Source organism: Oryctolagus cuniculus, chromosome 11, assembly GCF_964237555.1.
Source record: "Oryctolagus cuniculus chromosome 11, mOryCun1.1, whole genome shotgun sequence".
Classification (NCBI taxonomy): domain Eukaryota; kingdom Metazoa; phylum Chordata; class Mammalia; order Lagomorpha; family Leporidae; genus Oryctolagus; species Oryctolagus cuniculus.
In genome coordinates this window covers 92,874,540-92,896,228 of record NC_091442.1, presented here as the reverse complement: position 1 = coordinate 92,896,228, position 21,689 = coordinate 92,874,540, and the positions used below count along the sequence as shown (strand labels likewise).

Below are 21,689 nucleotides of genomic sequence, written 5' to 3'. Positions count from 1 at the left end.
CCCTGGAAAGAGCCGAGAAGGATATACAGTGGCATAAGAAGGAGTGAATGAGGAAGAAGAATGTCAATTTTAAAGAGAAATTGTAAACTCCAATATAGTACAGCATTTCAATAAACCTGAGTTCTCTTTTCCTGGCTCTCAGAGATGATACAGATTTTCACAATTAGAAATTCTATCCAGTCTACTTGAGTCTTTAAGAAATGTCCTATTTTCCTCCACTTTTTAAAATTCATTTTCTGTAATTTCTGCATCATTACTGATACGTCCACCAATTCTGCTAGCTCTTTTCTTACCTGCCTGGGTTTCCTGGTTGGAAGCACTACTCTGTTCAAATTTCCATGATTATATCATAGATAAGGATAATCAATGCCCTGGAAAGAGGGTCCAGTGACAGGTCATCTCCTGATCAGGTCTTACGCAGACCTGCCAGTTGAACAGCCAAGCCTCAAATATACTTTTACAAATCAAAATCTTCTGAGTTAAAACACAGTAAGGACCAGCAAATACATTTAAAAGTACATTTGATACTAGATTTGAAACTGATAGTGAGTGACACTCTTCTGGGCATCTGGAAATGTGGGAATATCCACTGATGTTTATTTCAATATTCCTTATATTATTTTAAGATGTCAATGCTACATCCTGATGAACTCTGGCATACCATGTGATTTTCTTTGGCCAATGAACACATGTTATGAGTGTTATTTCTAAACAAAAGTTTTAGGAGACACTGTACATGTTGTCACATGCTCTTCTGCCTTCCCCAATGTAACAGTTACGTTGTGGAGAGTGGCTGAATTGCCAAGTAATGACAACAGTGGTGTGGAAACAGAGACCATAGTCAACTTCCAGTGAATAGCAATGCATCTTTGTGGGTTTTTTTGTTTGTTTTTTAAGATTTATTTATTTGAAAGTTAGAGTTACACATACAGAAGAGGAGATAGGGGGCCAGTGCTGTGACATAGCAGGTAAAGCCACTGCCTGCAGTCCTGGCATCCTATATGGGTGCCAGTTCAAGTCCTGGCTACTCCACTTCCGATCCAGCTCTCTGTTATGGCCTGGGAAAGCAGAAGATAGCCTAAATCCTTGGGACCCTGCACCCATGTGGGAAAGCCAGGAGAAACTCTTGTCTCCTGGCTTCAGATCGACACAGCTCCAGCTGTTGCAGCCAATTGGAGAGTGAACCAGCAGATGGAAGACCTCTCTCTCTGCCTTTTCTTCTCTCTCTGTATAATTCTGACTTTAAAATAAATAAATAAATATTTAAAAAAGAGAGAGAAGAAGAGATACACACACACATACACACACACACACACAGAGAGAGAGAGAGAGAGAGAGAGAGAGAGAGAATATTCTATCCAGTAGTTCACTCCCCAAGTGGCTCCAACAGCAGGGTCCAGGCCAGGCTGAAGCCAGGAGTCCGGGACTTCCTCCAGATACCCCACATTGGTGCAGAGGCCCAAGCACTTGGCTGATGTTCTGCCTCTTTCCCAGGTGCATTAGCAGGGAGCTGATTGGAAGAGAAACAGCCAGGACTCAAACTGTAGCAGATATGGGATGCCACTGTCACAGGTGCCGGCTTTCCCCACTCCACCACAATGTCAGCCCCACATCTCTGTTTTTTCAAGTGGATGACATCTGAGGGTTGTTTATTACTTCAGCATAACCTAGCATGTATGATAAAATGCTCCTCTGTTCAATAGTTTATTGAATACCATGATACTCCACTTTTAATTTTTACTTATTTTTATTTTAAAGGCAAATTAAGAGAGAGAGAGAGAGGGAGGGAGGGAGGGAAAGAGAGAGATCTTCCATCTGCTGGTTCAGTCTCTAAATGATCGCAACATGCTACGGCAGGCCAGGCTGAATCCAGTAACCAGGAATCCATCCAGGTCTCCTATGTGAGTGGCAGGGATCCAAGCACATGAGCCATACCAAAGCCTCCCAGGGTGCACAGCAGGAAGCTGGAACTGGAAGTGAAGCCACAACTTGAACCCAGGCACTCTGATATAAGAGGTAGGCATCCAAAGTGCTGTCCGAAACACTGTACCCAATGCCTGCCCTGGCATTCCACTTCTAAACACAGCTTTTAAGGAGCCTTGCTTTTATTGACTATCTTCATAGCAATTTTACACATCTTAAAAGAAGTCAAGGGAAACGAAATCTAAGTCTAAATCTCATGAAATTCTAGAAAGGAGAGCAAAGAACTCAAAATCTGTGCTATCCTTTAGCTTCTAGTCTATGAATATTTTTATTGGAAAAATGCTTTGTGGACAAAACTAAGTACATTCTTCCCTCCAATTCTTCACTAGAGCAAAAGCAAATTTTCATTATCTGTCAAGTGATAGATACTACATTTATTCTTAGTTCCTCAGCACTAGCCTAAAGAATATTATTGACAAACACATGTTTTTGAAAAAATAAAATAAAATAAAATAAAGGAAAGGGCCAGTGTTTTGATACAGCCGGTAAAGCCATCCTCTGCAATGCTGGCATCCACAAGCGCTCTGATCCAGCTCCCTGCTAATGTGCTTGGGAAAGCAGCAAAGTCCTTGGGATCCTGCACCCACGTGGGAGACCCTGAAGAAATTCCTGGCTTGCAGTTTTGATCTAGCCCAGCACTAGCTGTTGCAACCATTTGGGTAGTAAACCAGCAGATGCAAGATCTCTGTCTCTCCCTCTCTCTCTCTGTAACTATACTTTTCAAATAAATTATAAAAAAAGGAAAAAAGTAAAGGTAAATAGGTAGAGATTTCCAGCTCTACATTAATGGGGCTGTATTTCACAAACAAGTCAGCACTCCAAGGCATTTTAATATGTCAACATCTTAATATTTAATAAATATTCTTTTAATCCTGGTATGATTATTACTGTAATCATTTCCCTTGTCATTAATTTAAACATTTGTAACCCTTGTCCAATTTTTCCTGAGTCTATTTTATTTAAAAACTCATCATATTACAATTTCTTTCTCAAGGTTTTAGTAGTGTAAAGCAAAATGTCATCTGTTAATTTGCCAGGAATAAATTAAAATTTAAGATTGGTAAAGGGCAAAAGTGTTTATTTCTCCAGAAACCAAAGATTAACACCAAAAACCTCCTTAGAAATTGCATGATTTAACTGCCAGCATTTGACCTTCATTCACTTTGAAAAGAATGGCTTTTCACCTAATCAGGGTCTCCTTAGTAATAGGACCATGTGTGACAGATAAAAACTTGAGTGCAGCAGAAATTTCTGCCTCTTGCTTGGAATAGCAATTCTCTCAAAAATTTCCCCTTAGTAGTTCAGACTAGAGTCAACTATTTGTAACTGTAGAGACAACATTGAGGGCTCTATTTCTCACACACAGCAGTTCCCTTGTCTTTGTGGAACATATCAGTCACACATCTGGACAATAATGGGGACTTCGCTGTATGTAGATGTAAAGGGAACTAGCAAGATCTACTTATGATTTTTTCAGCAAAGCTTGCTATTAAAAATTGATGCAACACTATTCTTAGCTTTCTACAACTTTTTTCATTTTCCAAATATGTGCCCATGTCACCTATATGACAGGCTCCATAACAATCTTCAAGAATCTAGCAGAAGTGATGAGCAGAATCTACATTAGCATTGTTCTAGGACAGCATATGTTGTAGTAAGGAAGTCAGATAATCAAACCACAACAACAGACAATATTGTTGTGGAGAGTGTTCTAGCATGACAAGAACATGTGACGGAAGCAAATATCTAGTACAAGAATAGGAAGAGATGGGATGCTAAAAGACTTCTGACATATCACCATTTGAAATGAAAGTAGTCATGCAAAAACAGAAAATATTTCTCAGGGTGGTATAAGATAGAGACAGTACCTCTGAGCTCAAAATCCTACCCAGAATATTCCAAAAACTAAGGTGAGCTTACACTGTACACAACTGCAAAGTTTTATCACATTTTTGCCTTTGTAGCTCTTAGAGCACAAGACATGAAGTCAAGAAATGGAGAGATGCAAAGAGATGACCATTTGGTCAGAAAGCAAATGATCAAAAAGAACTGTGGAAGCAACATAAAAGTACACTACCCTAGAAGTCAGAATTGGCCAAATTTTGATTCTTGTCATCAGCTCTCCACATGCATAATATTCCATTCAGCTAACATTGTAGAGTTGGAATGTAGATATCATATTACCCCATATTAAAAAGTAAAATGAGGCTTAAGGAGGAAAAGCAAACTAGATTTTCCTAACTTATAGTCTTGAGTTATAATAACTGGATTACTGCCCCTTACAATTGTCCATTACAATCACATAACAAGGGGAGGGGCACTGGGGCACAGAGGGTTAGGCTGCCAATCGGGACACCCACATTCCATACTGAAGAGCCCATTTTAGTCCTGCCCACTCTGCTTCCAATCCAGCACCTTGCTAATATGCCTGAGAAACGGCAGATGATGCCTCAAGTATTTGAGTTCCTGCTACCCACAAGAAAACCAGGTTGGAGTTCCTGCCTCTGGTTGCAGTATGGCAATCCCAGCTGTTGTACTGATTTGGAGAATTAACCAATGGATGGTAGATTTCTGTGTGTGTGTGTGTGTGTGTGTATACTTGTGTATATGTGTGCATGCATTTATGTGTGTTACCCTGTCTTTCAAATAAATAAATACATCTTTAAAAAAAGAAGATTCACATAACAAAATGTATTTTAAATTCCCAATGTCCAGGGACTCCCTAGGCCAATTACATCAAATTCTCTGGTGTAGGGCTGAAATATGATCATTTAAAAAATATTTGCAGGTAATACCCAAGATCCCTTCCAGGTTAGACACTGTACAATCTATTAAAGAAATCTCTTGAAACTAATGGTTCCTGGGCTGGCACTGTGGTGCAGCACACTAAGCCACAGCCTGCAGTACCAGCATCCCACTGCAATCCCGGATGCTCCACTTTTGATCCAGCTCCCTGCTAATGCACCTGGGAAAGCAGCAGAGGATGGCCCAAGTGCCTGTGCCCTTGCACTCATGTGAGAGACCTGGAAGAAGCTCCCAGCTTCAGCCTGGCCCAGCCTTAGTCGTTGTGGTCATCTGGGGAGTCAAAGCAGACAAAAGATCTCTCTGTGTCTCTTGTTCTCTAACTCTGCCTTTCAAAGAAGTAAATCAATCTTTAAAAACAAACAAACAAACAGCCAGCACTTCGGCTCAATAGGCTAATCCTCCACCTGCGGCACCAGCACCCCTGGTTCTAGTCCCAGTCAGGGCGCCTGATTCTGTCCTGGTTGCTCCTCTTCCAGTCTAGCTCTCTGCTGTGGTCCAGGAGGGCAGTGGAGGATGGCCCAAGTGCTTGGGCCCTGCACTCACATGGGAGACCAGGAGAGGCACCTGGCTCCTGGCTTTGGATTGGCGCAGTATGACAGCTGCAGCAGCCATTGGGGGTGAACCAACGGAAAAGGAAGAACTTTGTCTCTGTCTCTCTCTCTCACTGTCCACTCTGCCTGTCAAAAACAAAAACAAAAACAAAACAAAACAAAACAAAAAAGGAATGAATGCTTCCAAAACATTTGAAAATAGCTAAGGGAATATATACCTAAATAGTTCATTAATTATATAGATCTCATCTTGTCAAAGTTAGAATGTATATTTTTATGAATAATCAAAATTTATGTCCTCTAATAGTATAAGTCTGTGATTAGAATCCACTAAGTAGGGCCGGCGCCGCGGCTCACTAGGCTAATCCTCCGCCTTGCAGCGCCGGCACCCTGGGGTTCTAGTCCCGGTCCGGGGCGCCAGATTCTGTCCCAGTTGCCCCTCTTCCAGGCCAGCTCTCTGCTGTGGCCAGGGAAGTGCAGTGAAGGATGGCCCAAGTACTTGGGCCCTGCACCCTATGGGAGACCAGGAGAAGCACCTGGCTCCTGCCTTTGGATCAGCGCAGTGCACAGGCCGCGGCGGCCATTGGAGGGTGAACCAACGGAACCAAGGAAGACCTTTCTCTCTGTCTCTCTCTCTCACTGTCCACTCTGCCTGTCAAAAAAAAAAAAAGAATCCACTAAGTAAATGAGATAGTCATTCCAGCACTATCTTACATAATGAACAGAAAAGAGAGGGAGAACTGAAAGTCATTTCCAGTTAGTGATCATGCATGATATATAAGACATTGCAATAAAAATTCATATAAAACTATGATGCTTTGTATCTTTATAATTACTATGTAGCCTATATTCTTTTTATTCCCACAAGACTTCTTTTGTTTCAGAAAATTGCTAAATTGATGTGGCTATAAAATGGAGTTGGATGTTAAGGAGAGAGAAACAGGCACTGAGACTTTGTGATAAGAAGAGGTCTTCTAAGACCAACATAATATTTTCTGGGTTTAGTGGAGCAGTCCAAAGAAGATGGAAATGGAAAAAGAGCAGTTAAACTAACCATCAGTGAGCCAGAAATCCACATGGACTTAATACATTAATGCTTCCAGGAGAACTGATTGAGACTATAGAATAGTGAAAGAAAGAAAAATGATTTTGTTTTTAAGAATTGAAGAAGAGACAAAAAAGGCTGAGAGGGTTGGGACATTTTTAAGTTTTCAAATTTACTGCAAACTTGAGAGCCAGAACAGAGTTCAAAACTCAGTTATATTACGATGGTGCAGAACTGTTCATAAAGAAATTCAGATTGGATTTTAGGTATAATTAGATAAGATCTTACTAGTTAAAAAATAGTCACAACTGTCCATGGTACCTATTCATACAGAATGGGTTAAAGGCAACCTGGATTCTGGAAGAGCTGTACCTTATTCATGGGCATAAGACTGAATTGCTAGTAAAAAGCATCTGGTGCTCTGAAATTCTCTTGTGAATATCACTTTCTCAATCAGGACTTAAACACTGAAAGGCATTAAAGAATCCACTATGTATCTCAATACCTTTGCCCAAGTATGATGGTCATTACAACTATTTCTTCTAAACGTTATACAAAATGGGTGAGTCCTGAAATAAGATTTAACTTATCTCACTTCAGATTAACTTTATAACTTGACAGAGTGAAATTTGTCTACAAGATTTCACCAATGCTTCAAGATAACAAGCAAATAGAAAAGGCATGGGAAAGAATTTACATAAAAGTGAAAGAGCAGAAAACAGGGAAAGGTGAACAGGAAAGAAAGAAAAAGTAAAAAATACACAGAAATAAAAAAGAAGGACATAATAAAACGGCAATTTTGATGAGATACAAACAGGTCTAAACCAAACTTGATAAGAATCTATTTGAATTCAACAAATACATGTTGAGTACCAACCGAAGTGTTAGAGAATGTTGGAAGAGCTAAGACTAAAACAGCATATAGTCCATGGAACTTGTACTCAAATATTCAATTGACTATTTTTTATGAGTATACTATGTCCCAGGCATCATCACAGGGACCCAGCATTCAAAATCAATATGTCAAAATCAATAGTGTTGTGCTAGTGGTGAGAGTACAATGCCATGGAACTACAGAGAAGAGAGTGATGGCTTGCATGAGGAGGTCATGGAAGGCTTCTGTAAAGGTTAACAAGGATCTAGATACCAACACAGGATCACATTTACCAGCTGTGTGACTTTGTACAAGTTTCAAAATCGCCATCACCCACTGCAGTATTGTAAAAAGACACAGATTTTTTCTAATCCTATGACAATTCTAATAAGGTTTGCACATCCAAATTCATAGATTAAAACCATTGAAGAAACAATCCTTCCCATTTTACTACCCACAAGGATGACTCAATCAGATTTTCCAAATTTAAGACAGTCTGCAATTGAGCAATGACTCTACACTGATCACAGTTCTAGATAAACAGGGTTGAGGCCCAAAGGAACATGTAAAAGAAATCAAAGACCTGCTCTCTGCTCATCAACTACAGCAATGATTAGCCAAACATAATTATGTTGGACATGGTACCTTAAAGGATACTCCCACAGTCATCACTCCCACAACTGTTTATAGTACACTGAAGTGAGTGAATTCACAATTTATCATTTTGTAGAGGGCATCCAATGCATAAACTATTTAAATATTATCTAATCTAATGCCTTCATTCAAACTGAGAGAAAAGGAATCTTAATGATATTTCCAAGTCATAGAACTAATTAATACAGTATATAATATAAACGGTTCCTCTGGCAAGTGAGAGATTAGGTTTTGACAGCAGGAGGTAAAAAAAGATGTTGTTTCATGGATATGCCTATGTTTCTGTTCTAAAGAAAAATGGTGCAATGATACTGGAATAAGGGGGAGGTGGAAAGGGTCTCTGAGAAGAAAGAAAATAATGAAAAAAACTAGTAGACACACATTTAGTTTTTTTATTTTTTCTAAAGATTTATTTTATTTATTTGAAAGAGTTACAGAGAGAGGGAGAGGCAGAGAGAGAGGTCTTCCATCTGCTGGTTCACTCCCCAATGGCTGCAACGGCCGGAGCTGCGCCAATCCAAAGCCAGGAGCCAGGAGCTTCTTCCAGGTCTCCCATGTGGGTGAAGGGGCCCAAGGAATTAGCCATCTTCTACTGCTTTCCCAGGCTATAACAGAGAGCTGGATTGGAAGAGGAGCAGCCGGGACTAGAACTGGCAGCCATATGGGATCCCAGGCTTCAGGCCAGGGCCTTAACCTGCTGTGCCTCAGCACTGGCCCCTCCAAACATTTAGTTTTGAACCTCAATAACCCACCAGTTCCTTAAATAATTTAAATGAAATATTGAGTCCAGAGAAATAGTTCCCATATTTATGCCTTTACATTTAACAGAAAGTTGGTTTTTCTACCTTAGTAGGAAAATAACTCACTTTTTCCCTCTATGTCTGACATATTACAAGTTCCTGACTAAATAGCTAATAAATAGCTGTAGACAAGTCGATCTCAAGGGACTCCCAAGGTACAGCTTGCATGTTTGTGTTAACAAGTCTAGTGTCAAAGTAGAACTGGCAATCTCAAAGGGAAATTGTTCTAAGCAATTCACATCTCCACCCATTGCAGCAGGCACCCCTCCCAAGTGTTTTGCTCATTCTAAATGCCATTATATAATGTAAAATTAGATATGAGCATGTCTATATATTTGTTAAATGTTTAAAAGAATGGCTAAATGTGGGTTTGTGATGCTGTATTTTATCTGCAAGAGTTCATTCTAATCCTATCAGCTCTTTAACAAAACTATTCTTAGAAAATCTTTTTGGCCGGCACCGTGGCTCAATAGGCTAATCCTCCGCCTGTGGCGCCGGCACCCCGGGGTTCTAGTCCCGGTCAGGGCGCCAGATTCTGTCCCGGTTGCTCCTCTTCCACTCCAGTTCTCTGCTGTGGCCCAGGAGTGCAGTGGAGGATGGCCCAAGTGCTTGGGCCCTGCACCTGCATGGGAGACCAGGAGAAGCACCTGGCTCCTGGCTTCGAATCAGCGAGGTGTGCCAGCTGCAGCAGCCATTGGGGGGTGAACCAATGGAAAAAGGAAGACCTTTCTTTCTGTCTCTCTCTCTGTCTACTCTGCCTGTCAAAAAATAAATAAAATATTTTATTAGTGACCCTTCCATCAAGTTTTGTCACCTACTGGCAACTCCTTTTGAAGACTTTGGCTTATTCTATATGTGACAGCAAGTCAGAACCCATGGACAGTTAAGGAAAATGTAATTTTCATTGAGATTCAATACAGCACATATGCAAATTTTCCAATAAATCACCTATTGTATCCAGGGATTGTTCACTTATCCCCTCACATGATATTCAAATACAAGGGGTGTGTGTGTGTGTGTGTGTGTGTATGTTGGGATCTGAAGGCCAGGAGGAGAAAATTTAACAATAAACAAGTAGTATTGGTAGAACTTAAAAGTGGTATCTTGAAGGATAAGTCTCAAATCATAGAAGTGATTTACAGAAAATGATAAAGCTTGGCCACATCACACCAGTTTATAAATGGATTGAATGAAGTCCAGAAACCTCAACGACTTTCTCCACACAAAACAAAACAAAAAAGAACCAGGGAAGGCTAACATTTATTACCTCCAAGATTACCAGTCCTCCTTATAACTAATGCTTATAGATCTGTATTTACCCAGTGACTTTAGAAACATTCTTGATTTACATTAGCAAATATTTTATTATTCCAACTAGATGATAAGCTATTCCAGCTATAGTCTATCTCCTATTTTTGTTACCTCTGCCACACTTCCTATTACCAATTCACCTTTATCTCCCTCTCACACTACTCATTTAGAGCACCAAGAACAAGAGCACACTGAACAACATTCATGACTTGAGCCTAAGAGGTGGCACTTTTTCTATTTTTTTTAACTTTATGTTTCACAGTCTCAGAGTTTTTAATGCAAATTCTGCTTTCTCAACAAAAAACTAGTATGATTCACTCCTATTTTATCAAAGTATGCAATCAGAAAATTGTTTACCAATCATCTCTAATGAAACTGTAAAATACTCTATATTTCTAAACTTTTCTCATTCTTTTTTCTCCCCAGCCTTAGGGAATTTTCATTATTGTGAATACCATGAAAAAACATTGGAATAGGAGATGTCAGTTAAGTCTCTTTTATAACTATCCCGAATGCTGTGATCATCATGGTAAGCATGTGCCGTATTCATGGACTAATGGGTGAATTTGCAACCCAGTGAATAAATGTCATAATTTAGAATCAACTTTGGGCAGACCACTTGGTCTTTTTAACTTGGTTCTGTCATTTGTGTAACAATGTTTTTGTAATCTATACTCTTAAAACAAAGAGATATGTGTACTTTAATGTGGTATTTTAAATAAAGCTATAATGCTGTAAATATATTATGATATAATTTAGTCACTATGACAACCACCGTTAATCCCATTTTATATCAGAGGAAGATTACAGTTTACTAAGACTATGTCACTGGCCCAAAGTCACACAGTGCAAATGTGGCAGAACTGATTCACAATCTCAGGTCCATCAGTGTCCATCAATACTCTGACCTCCCTTATAATACATCTTATTATCCCTCTTATTACCTTTCTAGCAATTTCTCTCCATACAAACTTCATATTACCAATCTACTTGGTTTATGTAAAGAGTGCATGAAATCTTGACCGTTTCAAATACTTTTCAAAGTCTTCACAGAAAGTATGCAGAATTCAAGAGGTAGGGACTGTTTCTTATCATTAACAGACCAAAGGTATGATTGGGTTACAGGGACACAGATAGATACCTCAATTTAAAATCTCTCTCTCTCTTTTGTGTGTGTGTGTGTGTGTAGAGAGAGACAGATATGGATGTAGATATCAGCACAGTACACGTTAGTGATGCCTTGTAGAAGGGCATGTACAACCCTGTATAGAGTTACATACCATGTTTCAAAACAGCTTTCCCTCTTTCCCTTTTTCTCTTCCTGTTTAACTGAAGGTTTAATTATTCTAGGAGTTTGACATATATTTGGATTTACAAGTAATGTCTTAATAGTGCCCTGCATACATTTTGCTATTTCCTAAAGCTATCCATTTCTGCTACTGAAAGAGTACAGTTCAGAAGCTACGTTTATTTTAATGCTTCTTTTGACCTACAAACCAAAGGTTAGTGACAAAAGGGTTACTTGAAATGAAGATTTCTTAGTCTTTTCTGATTGCACCCAGCAAAATGTGGTTTTAAGAAATGGTGGCATTGGGGCCGGCGCCATGGCGCAGGTTAGTCCTCCACCTGTGGTGTCAGTATCCCATATGGGTGCCTCTTCTAGTCCCGGCTACTCCTTTTCCAATCCAGCTCTCTGCTGTAGCCTGGGAAAGCAGTAGAAGCTGGCCCAACTTCTTGGGCCTTGAACCCACATGGGAGACTGGGAAGAAGTGCCTGGTTCCTGGCTTCAGATAGGCGCAGCTCCAGCCATGGCAGCCTTTTGGGGAGTGAACCAACGGAAAGAAGACCTTTCTCTGTCTCTCCCTCTCACTGTCTGTAACTCTACCTCTCAAATAAAATAAATAAAATCCTTAAAAAAAAAAAGAAGTAGTGGTGGCATGTTCTACTTTGAGGAAAGTGATATAATGTCCCAGACATAACAGTGACATAATCATTTTCCAGGCTTTTTTCACTTAGCATATGATTTCTTTTTACCTAAATGTATTTAGAAACAGAAAGACTTTATTCTACTTTTTAAAGGGATAAACTTGTGAAAAAATATGGCAGATTCCTTAGAGGTAGTCATTAAAAAGCAGTAGAACAAAAATGGATAAATTTTTGAAAGCTTTGGCTCACTTATCTAGAATTTTCCCTGCAGTATAATCCCAGTTCATTCAAGCTAGATTGGCCATGCCAACCCATTTGCTTCCATCCTAGTCCTAAGCAACTAGCCTTGTCTTCCTTCTATATTTATGCTATTATTTTCTTATACTGATGTTTGGAATGACAACCCAGACACAGAAGTATCAGGATCACCGAGGAAGGTCAAGTAGCATTTAATAACCATAATTCCGATGACAACAAAGTTAATGCATTTTGGAATTCCTACTCAGTAGCAAAGTTTGAAATTAAAAACTATTCATGAAATTCACTCTTAAATAACAAGAAATCCAACAAACAGAACAACCCATTTACCAAGAAATCTGGTTAATCTAGTGCATTTCATACTTGAATTCGCAAGTTCAGGAATAGCCTGCTGTCCCTGAAGTTAATTTTGGGTTGATTCATGTATACACAGGTATTACAGGGAAACCAGGCCAAGTCTTCCTGCAGAAAGCAGGTGGATTTTTATGGTTGTTCTGCCCACATGGTGGGAGGCAGGAGGAGACAAGAGGATAAAAAGAGGTATAAAGGCCTCTGGGGTCAAATGCCAAGTTCTATCGAGGTTCAGTTCACACTGCTCCACTTATTCAATCTGACTAAAACATGGCAGAGAGCACGGTGCCATGAGCCAGATGTAAATATTCCCTTTTGGAGCTGTCAGACTTTTTGGGTGGTTTACTAGCCTGACCTTCAAAATCGTGTTCATGACATTTATCTCAAGCCTAAAAGTTCCACGCCAGAGAATTTAAACTGTGTAAGCACAGAAATGGCAAGCTCTAACATCAAAGTTCAAACCATATTTTAAAAAATAAACTTTGTCTTACCACTTAATTTTAAATCGTGTCATTTTATAATCATAAGAGAAAGGTAGAATAAAAGAAAAAAATTGTCATTTCATGATATCAAATTTTAACAATTGAAATTTAAAATTGGGGGTAGGCATTTGGTCAGGCAGTTAAGACACTCATATCCCATATCTTAGTGTGTACATCTAAGTCTCAGCTCTGCTCCCAAGTCCAGCTTCTTGCTAATGTGCACCCTGGTAGCAGGTGATAGCTCAACTTCTTGTGCCACTGCCTCCTACGTAGGAGACCTGGATTGCATTCCTGGCTCCCAGCTTCAGTCCTGGTCTAGCCCCAGCTGTTGGAAAGAGGTAGTGATCCAGTGATGGGAGCTTGTGCATAAGAACACAGACCATTCTCTCAATCTCTACTCCCCTACACCCTTCTACCTCCCTCCCATCCTCCCTCTTTTTCTCTCTCTTTCCCACCTCCCTCAATGTTTATCCAAAAGCAAGTATACAAAAAAAGTAAATATGTTTTAAAAGATTCATTCTAAAACATTAAAAATGAATAATAAAATAAAACTGAATCTGGGGCACTAAATATCTTTTTATATATAAATAGATTTTCAAGAAAAACCTTTTAAAGTTGACTATTCCACATAAAGCAGGTCTTTTTCTTCCTGTATATGTTTTCTATTTATTTTTTGTCCTTAAATGCATCTAAAAACTCAGTCATAGGCCAGCGCTGCGGCTCACTAGGCTAATCCTCCACCTTGCGGCATCGGCACACCAGGTTCTAGTCCTGGTCGGGGCGCCGGATTCTGTCCCGGTTGCCCCTCTTCCAGGCCAGCTCTCTGCTGTGACCAGGGAGTGCAGTGGAGGATGGCCCAAGTGCTTGGGCCCTGCACCCCCTGGGAGACCAGGATAAGTACCTGGCTCCTGCCATCGGATCAGCGTGGTGCGCCAGCCGCAGCGCTGGCCACGGCGGCCATTGGAGGGTGAACCAATGGCAAAGGAAGACCTTTCTCTCTGTCTCTCTCTCTCACTGTCCACTCTGCCTGTCAAAAAACAAACAAACAAACAAACAAAAAAAACTCAGTCATAAAAGTAGACTATTTTCTTCATTCTTTCCTAGATATTGCAAGTGTTTTGACAGCCAAAGCTGTCTGCTACCTTTACTGTGTGGAACCATGAACCCTGAGCTACCCTCTAAACAAGGAAGAGGAATTTATCTTCAATGGTGCCATCCTGGGACAAGAGATTACATTTTGTTAAAATAAATCAATATACTTGCAGAACCAAAAAAATGAGTGCACCTATACCACAAGTCATGATGGGTAAGTCTTCCTGTACATTTCTATTTTGCCCTTCCCTGATTTGTTCTTCTAATACTACTTAAACTTCCAAACAGGTCAACAATAAACAGGTAGCTACTTTCTTATGGTGCACCCGTGCAAATCTCCCTAAGTAGCCATCTCTGGACCAAGAATTATTGCCTTTATCTCATTTTATATCTTCCACAGTGTTTGGCCAGTAGTAAGTATTTAAGAAGCTCTTGATCTAGTGTTTCTAATGTGATATACACATGTGTGACCAAAAATAAATTAAGGGGATTTTTTTTTTTACCCTTTGACCAAGATGACCATTTAAAAGAAGCAAAGTCAGAAAAAGGCAGAAAGTAAATCTAAGGTAAAGGTCTCCAGGCAATAAGAAGCAATCACACGGTTTTCCATATAGTGGAAGACAGAGTCCTCCTTGACACTTGCACTTAGCACCTCCTGGCCCACCGCACAAAGTGGGCCAACCAAGTAAGGCAATTATCCAGGTGACTCATGGAAACAAGCCATTTTTAGCTGGCATATCTAAGCAGCTCAAGCTAAAGTAGGTTGTTACCTGGGTCATTCAGGCAAAAGCTGTTGTTTTGTTTAAATTTTTCTGGTAGTAGGGGGAAGCTAGCAGGTCAATTGTACAAAAATGTCTGCAAGAAACTGTCTCACAATCCTGGAATTACTGCTTATGGTTTGACATTTGGGTTTCATGAACTACAGAAAATAGACCATTTAGTTGTGTCTTTTGTTTCTACATGTGCACACAAACACAGCTTAATCTGAAAGCAGGGGCTTTTGGTCTTAAGAAATTACCTGTGACCATCAGTGATCAAAGGGGAGAACTCTTGGTTACAGAATTCCTGATTGTTCAAGCACTGAAAGTCATTTCAATGGACATCAGTTGAGCTAAGAATAGATCCTGGCACCAAAAACTCTACCAAACTGATGGCTGCTGACTGCCATTGTGAGAGCAGAGGGCTGGCACACTGCTTCCCCGTCTCATGGTCTACCCAAGGGCTTTTTTGAAAATCTGCTTGTCTACATGTCCTGAGAGGGCCAGGAACTACTTTGCATTGTTGGCTCTGTGCAGCAGCATTGCTTAGACTTGTGTCTCAGTAGGATGTCCCATCTTTGATCTGCATACCTTACTCACCTTTAGCTCTAACACCACATGCTCTGTCAGAGAAACCATTGTATAAACCACTGTGCTTTTCCAGACCACAGCAAGCTCACTTTCAACAAAAGGGAGCAGAGAGTGATACCATAGGATTGTACAGAATGGAGAAGATTCTCCAAGCAGTAAGACATTTATACAATCCTCAGGGACATCTTTTGCCTACATATAGACTTTGGAGTCAGCCTAGACAGAATTCTGGTTCCTCTGTTTATTAGTAAAATGACTTTAGAAAACTTTTTTTAACCTCTCTAAGCCCCAATTTCCTTATCTGTAATGTTGGAATAAATATGAATACAGTATTACACCGCTGCCGAGAAGATTAAATGCGATAATGTCTGTGAAGCACTTAGCATAGGCATGGTATGTAATAAGCTTTCTAAAACGGTAGCTATTCGATGACTATCACCATTTTCTTACTAGTGCCTGAGGGATTCTCCAGCTTATTGCTCCTCGTGAGTGACATTTCTTCCCTGCAACGTCACAAAAGGAAACACGGATTAATAGGTTTTCCCCTTTCTTATGTAACCCTAAACCAGATAGAGGGCATTGATTGACATTTTCTAAGATACCGAACAAGCAGTAATATTAAGAAATCCAGGAATAAAATTCCTTTAGCCTATGGACAGATCTTCATCTTTTTGGTGTTTCTGATACTTAGACACAATCAAAGCCATTCTAGACTTTGTACAGCAGAGTTTAGAATAACTAAGAGACTAAGTAAAGCATCATTTTCAAAAACAGAATCAACAGCAAATGCAAGTTGTATGGTACATGTACTTCATGAATCAAGGTCTGAGGATTTGAGTTCAGGTTTTCAAGATGAATAAGAGGAGGAGAAAATTCTAGGTGGTGATAGCAAAGAAAGAGTCTTGATGATACTTGACACAATGACTATTAATTAAAACAAGGGGGATTTATTAAATTGCTATTTATTAAATAATAATTACTAATAAATGACTATTTATTAAAACGGGAAAACATGTGATTGCCAAAAAACAACCATGTGCCCAAAACGTAAGGGAATATTTTAGGCCGGCGCCGTGGCTCAATAGGCTAATCCTCTACCTAGCGGTGCCGGCACACCAGGTTCTAGTCCTGGTCGGGGCGCCGGATTCTTTCCTGGTTGCCCCTCTTCCAGGCCAGCTCTCTGCTGAGGCCCGGGAAGGCAGTGGAGGATGGCCCAAGTGCTTGGGCCCTGCACCCCATGGGAGACCAGGAGGAAGCATCTGGCTCCTGCCTTCGGATCAGTGCAGTGCGCCAGCCGTGGTGGCCATTGGAGGGTGAACCAACAGCAAAAGGAAGACCTTTCTCTGTGTCTCTCTCTCTCACTATCCACTCTGCCTGTCAAAAAATAAAGGGGGGGGGATATTTTATAACAAGACTTTTCTAGAAAATCTGGACTTTGCCGTACCTACAAGTGAGGACCATAAACCCGGTATATCTCTCCACACATATTAGAGCTTGAACTGTCTGTATTTAGTATGAAGCCTCTTTATATGAGACCACCCTTTCCAAAGATTAAGTCCCCATCTATATTAGAATGAACCAGGTATTCAGGCAATCTGAGTAGTTTCTGACAATGTTTAAAAATATGTATTATATGTTTCTGATTTTTGTAGGTATTTGCAGACAAGTTTTAAAATTCACCTCAGTTATATCACAGGTACATATCTCCTTTTTTAATTAAAAATTTATCTGGCAACATTTCCATTATTTGGCATTTGGTCACTGATAAGAGATCTGCCATTTCCAAATCCCAAAATGGAAGATAAATAAATCCAGCAGATTTGCTAATTATAAATCTTATCTATCACAATGACTTCAAGCTAAGAAGAATGTGGTCCTTCAATTACATAAAAATGATCTTGTCTAATGTCTGCAAAAATAAATTAGAATAAAATTAACTGAAAATATATGTTTTCAGTTAAAAAGCTAAAGGAAAATTACTTCCATAAACAATAGAATATTTTATTAAAATGCCATGAAGTCACAGCATTCATGACTATTGCTTTTCTGCTTAAAACCTTCCAAGGATTCCTTTCTATTCTGTCAAGTCCATGATGGCCAGGGTCATTTATCCCTTGTTCTCTCCAAATTTACCTTTTGCTACTTACCCCTTTGCTTTTTTTTTTTTTTTCCAGCCACATAGTACTTCATTTGATTTTATTAAAGGGTTAAATTCCTTTCTACCACAGGCCCTTTGCATGTGTAGATATTTTCACTTAGATATTCTGGCTTCTCACCCCCACCACCTCCCCCTACTTTTCCATTATTTTGTTAAACATACTCTTAGAACTTTGTGCTTATCCTTTATAGTGGATGTTCACAATCATAACTGATTTATTATATGAGTGCTATCTTTCTCCCTGGTTGATGCAGGTTTTCATACTTTTTTTTTTTTTTTTCGGACAGGCAGAGTGGACAGTGAGAGAGAGAGACAGAGAGAAAGGTCTTTCTTTTGCCGTTGGTTCACCCTCCAGTGGCCGCCGCGGCCATCATGCTGCGGCCGGCACATCGCACTGATCTGAAGCCAGCAGCCAGGTGCTTCTCCTGGTCTCCCATGAGGGTGCAGGACCCAAGGACTTGGGCCATCCTCCACTGCACTCCCAGGCCACAGCAGAGGGCTGGCCTGGAAGAGGGGCAACCGGGACAGAATCCGGCACCCCGACCAGGACTAGAACCGGGTGTGCCAGTGCCACAGGTGGAGGATTAGCCTATTGAGCCGTGGTGCCGGCTGGTTTTCATACTCTTAAATACTCTGAGTTCACTTCAAAGTCTGCTTATAGGAAACAGCACTAAAAGATTATTTCGGGGCAAAAAAGTTTTAAAATACCTGCATGTAAAGAGTCTCCAAAATGTTCATGGGGGCCAGCATTGTGGCATAGGGGGTTAAGCTGCTACTTATAATCTCAGTACCCCATATCAGAGTGTCAGTTCAAAACCTAGCTCCTCTGCTCCTAATCCAGCTTCCTGCTAATATGCCTAGGAAGGCAGCAGAGGATGGCCCAGGTACTTCAGGCCCCTGCAACTGATGTAAGAGACCAGGATAGAGTTCCTGGCTCCTAGCTTCAGCCTGGCTGAGACCTGGCTACTGTGGCCATCTGGGAAGTCAACCAGTAAATGGAAGATCTGTGTGTGTGTGTGTGTGTGTGTGTGTGTCTTCCTCTGTGTCTATCTTCCCTTCTCTCTCACTCTGCCTTTCAAATAAATAAATCTTAAAAAAAAAAAGTCTATGGAAAACACATCCTGTAAAAGAACTGCATGGATTTCAAAAAATTTTACATCAAAATAAACTTACCTTTTAATTATATTTTTATATGAACTTTTTGAATGACTCTTGTATTATTATTCATTGCTGTATCCTTTGCTCTTAACAAATAATTTCAGTATGTACTCACTACAAATTGATTGGCTAGTGGAATAAATACTAGAGATTTGAGTGAAAATCTACAAAATTATCATATTCCCCATAATGCAACTTCTTCCCTGCTTCACTAAAAGTATTATAATTGCTCCAAGAAGTTAGAACTCCTTCATAGGTACTCAGAGCAATTGATGTCAATAATCATTTTTTAAGTCATGAAAGAAAAGATTACTGTAACAGTTTTTAGTGGACAGAACTGCCTTGACTTAGATCTGTATACTATGAAAGCACCCAATCTTTTCATTAAAATTCCTTGTCTTTCTTAGTCAGTTTCAACTGGAATTCTGTCTTCCCTACCTAACCAAGCCTGTGGAAATAAAATACTCTTTCCAAAGTTGAATGTTAGTATCTTTCTTTGAAAAAGCAAATACTATCAACTGAAAAACTGATTTCTTATCAATTCTTATCCATTTTATCTCTTTCATCCTTTTTAGATGGTTATGATGTCACAAATTCAATGCTAGTGTCCCACCAAATGCTGAAGACCAAGAACTGAAACTACTCTGCAATTGTCCAAATTATAGTGAACATCAGATAAAAGGTTTGCTATCTCCTGTTCTCTATTTTCAGGAGCCATAAATAACCAAGCACAAGCAGAGCTATCAACTGAAGGCAACACAATGCATTCCAGAAGTCTGAATGGGAGAGAACAGTCTTGCAGTTTCAGTAATATATGTGGTAGTCACATGAATTATCTTCTTAACAATCCAAGCTGACCAGAACATCATGACCAGCCAAGCCTCCTCTCCTGCACACCACATTTTCCCACCAAAATGTCTACTATATAGTGCCACTATTATTTGCTCTCTCTGTGTGGTTAGCACTAAGAGAGAGTGGTGAACCAATCCTTTCTGTGAGATTTTTAAAAATAACCTGCACAATCATCAGATAATTCTCAAACTAGCTTGTCCTGAGACTCAAGACACAAGACCTTTTCAAATAAGTAAAACAGAAACATTATTTCCAACAGCCCAAAGAGAAGTGTGCTGATACTGGTTTCCTTAAGCTGTACTGTGTTCAAATGGAGTCAGTAGCACAAGCATCCCTCTGGCCCCAGAGAAGGTTAGCTCAGGGAACAGCAGCGTTTACACAGGATCAACTGCCAAAATGTGAGGTTGGACTTGGCCCCCTTCCCTTTCAAAAGAGTGGAAAGGCTTGTCATATTGGAGATTCAGTTAGACTTGATTCAACTATTTATTTATTTTTAAAGATTTGTTTATTTGAAAGATACCAAGAGAGATCTTCCATATGCTGGGTCACTCCCCAAATGGCTGCAACAGCCAGGGCTGGGCTAGGCCAAAGCCAGGAGATAGGAGCTTCTTCCAGGTCTCACACATGGATGCAGGGGTCCAACGACTTGAGCCATCTTCCACTGCTTCTCTAGGTGCATTAGCAGGGAGGTGGATCGGTGGAAGAGCAGCCAGGGCTCAAACTGGTGCCCAAATGGGGTGCCATCCTAAATGGGATGCCCAAATGCAGACAGTGGCTTCACCCACTGCACTACGGCACCAGCTCCTTGATTGAACTATTTAGGCTGTGATTAACCAAGATAAAGTGGAATTGAAATAACTAACTTTATTTATGGTTTTCTGGACTTCAATCCTATCCTCTTCCAAGCATGTATGTGCACATGTGTGCACACAAACACATTCAGAAATTCATCACATTAACTTATTTGAAGACATGCCTCAGATCTCTTTTAACATTGAAGTTTTTTGTCACCTTACCTCATACCCACAACTCTGGTTAGATTAGATGCTCCTCCCCTGTGTTCCACGGAACCTATGCTTGCCTCTTATCATATGACTTCTAATCGATTTTTAATTACCCATTTGGTTGCCTTTAAAAGACTATGAACTGTTAAATGACAGGAATATTATTTTACTCATCCTTGTATCCCAGCACCTAGTTTGTTTATGGTCAATAAGTATTTGATAAAGGAATGAGTTAAGAATTACACTTAGAGATTCACTTTGGAGTCTCAAAACAGCTGACAAGGTCACTCTTCTGAAGATGATGTGTCCTTTATTGTTATCCTGAAATCTACAGCCAGGGAGTACAAACCGAAAGCCCCAGGACTGCCCTTGGAGATAGTGCATCACCAGTGGACTCTCGCAGTTGGATTTCTGCAGTGGAAACTTAGAAATGCAGTGGGAAATGTTTTGTTCAGAACACTGACATTACCTCGATTGAACATTTTGCAGAGTCTATCATTTTCCTCTAACCCTCCCGTGGTGATGGGAGGGTGCTGCACCCTCATAACAAGGAGGCAGAGCAATCTTCCTGCTTCCCCACAGCATGGGGCATGGTTGCATGCCCCAATCCATATTTTGGTGTTTCTTTCAAATCCCCAACTCCCTGTCCACTGAGATTGCTCTTACCCACTCCATCCATCACCTACCAAAATCTAGTTCACCCTCCAACATTCTTGGAGGACACCTAAAGTACCTGATCTATAAATTTTCCCTTCTGGTAATCTGCAACCATCTCCCTAGCCAACTCCACTGCCAACACTGAAATATCATCTACTCCTTCAATTCCTTGACTGATTCCGCTCCAGTGTCTAACACCCATGCACCAGAGTCTTGATTCTATGGCTTGCTGCTTTCCCCTCCATGAGGATGCCGATTCAAAAAGCAGGAAGTAGGAATGAGACAGGGATTTGACTGAGTCTAGGAATGCTATACAAAACAGAAATTGGCTGTGAGTCATGTAAGAAAGAGAAATCAGTAACTCTTCCTGGACAAGGAA

At 40.2% G+C, this 21,689-nt stretch overlaps 1 long non-coding RNA gene across 1 annotated transcript in view; it reads left to right on the top strand.

The window, feature by feature from the left end:
• The window catches only part of LOC103348343 (uncharacterized), an 84,771-nt gene that overhangs the window by 21,039 nt on the left and 42,043 nt on the right, over positions 1–21,689 (top strand). Inside the window, exons 2-4 of the long non-coding RNA XR_007919524.2 lie at positions 10,450–10,552; positions 14,145–14,346; positions 19,373–19,479. This is a non-coding gene — a long non-coding RNA (uncharacterized lncRNA). The remainder of the gene's footprint in view (positions 1–10,449; positions 10,553–14,144; positions 14,347–19,372; positions 19,480–21,689) is intronic.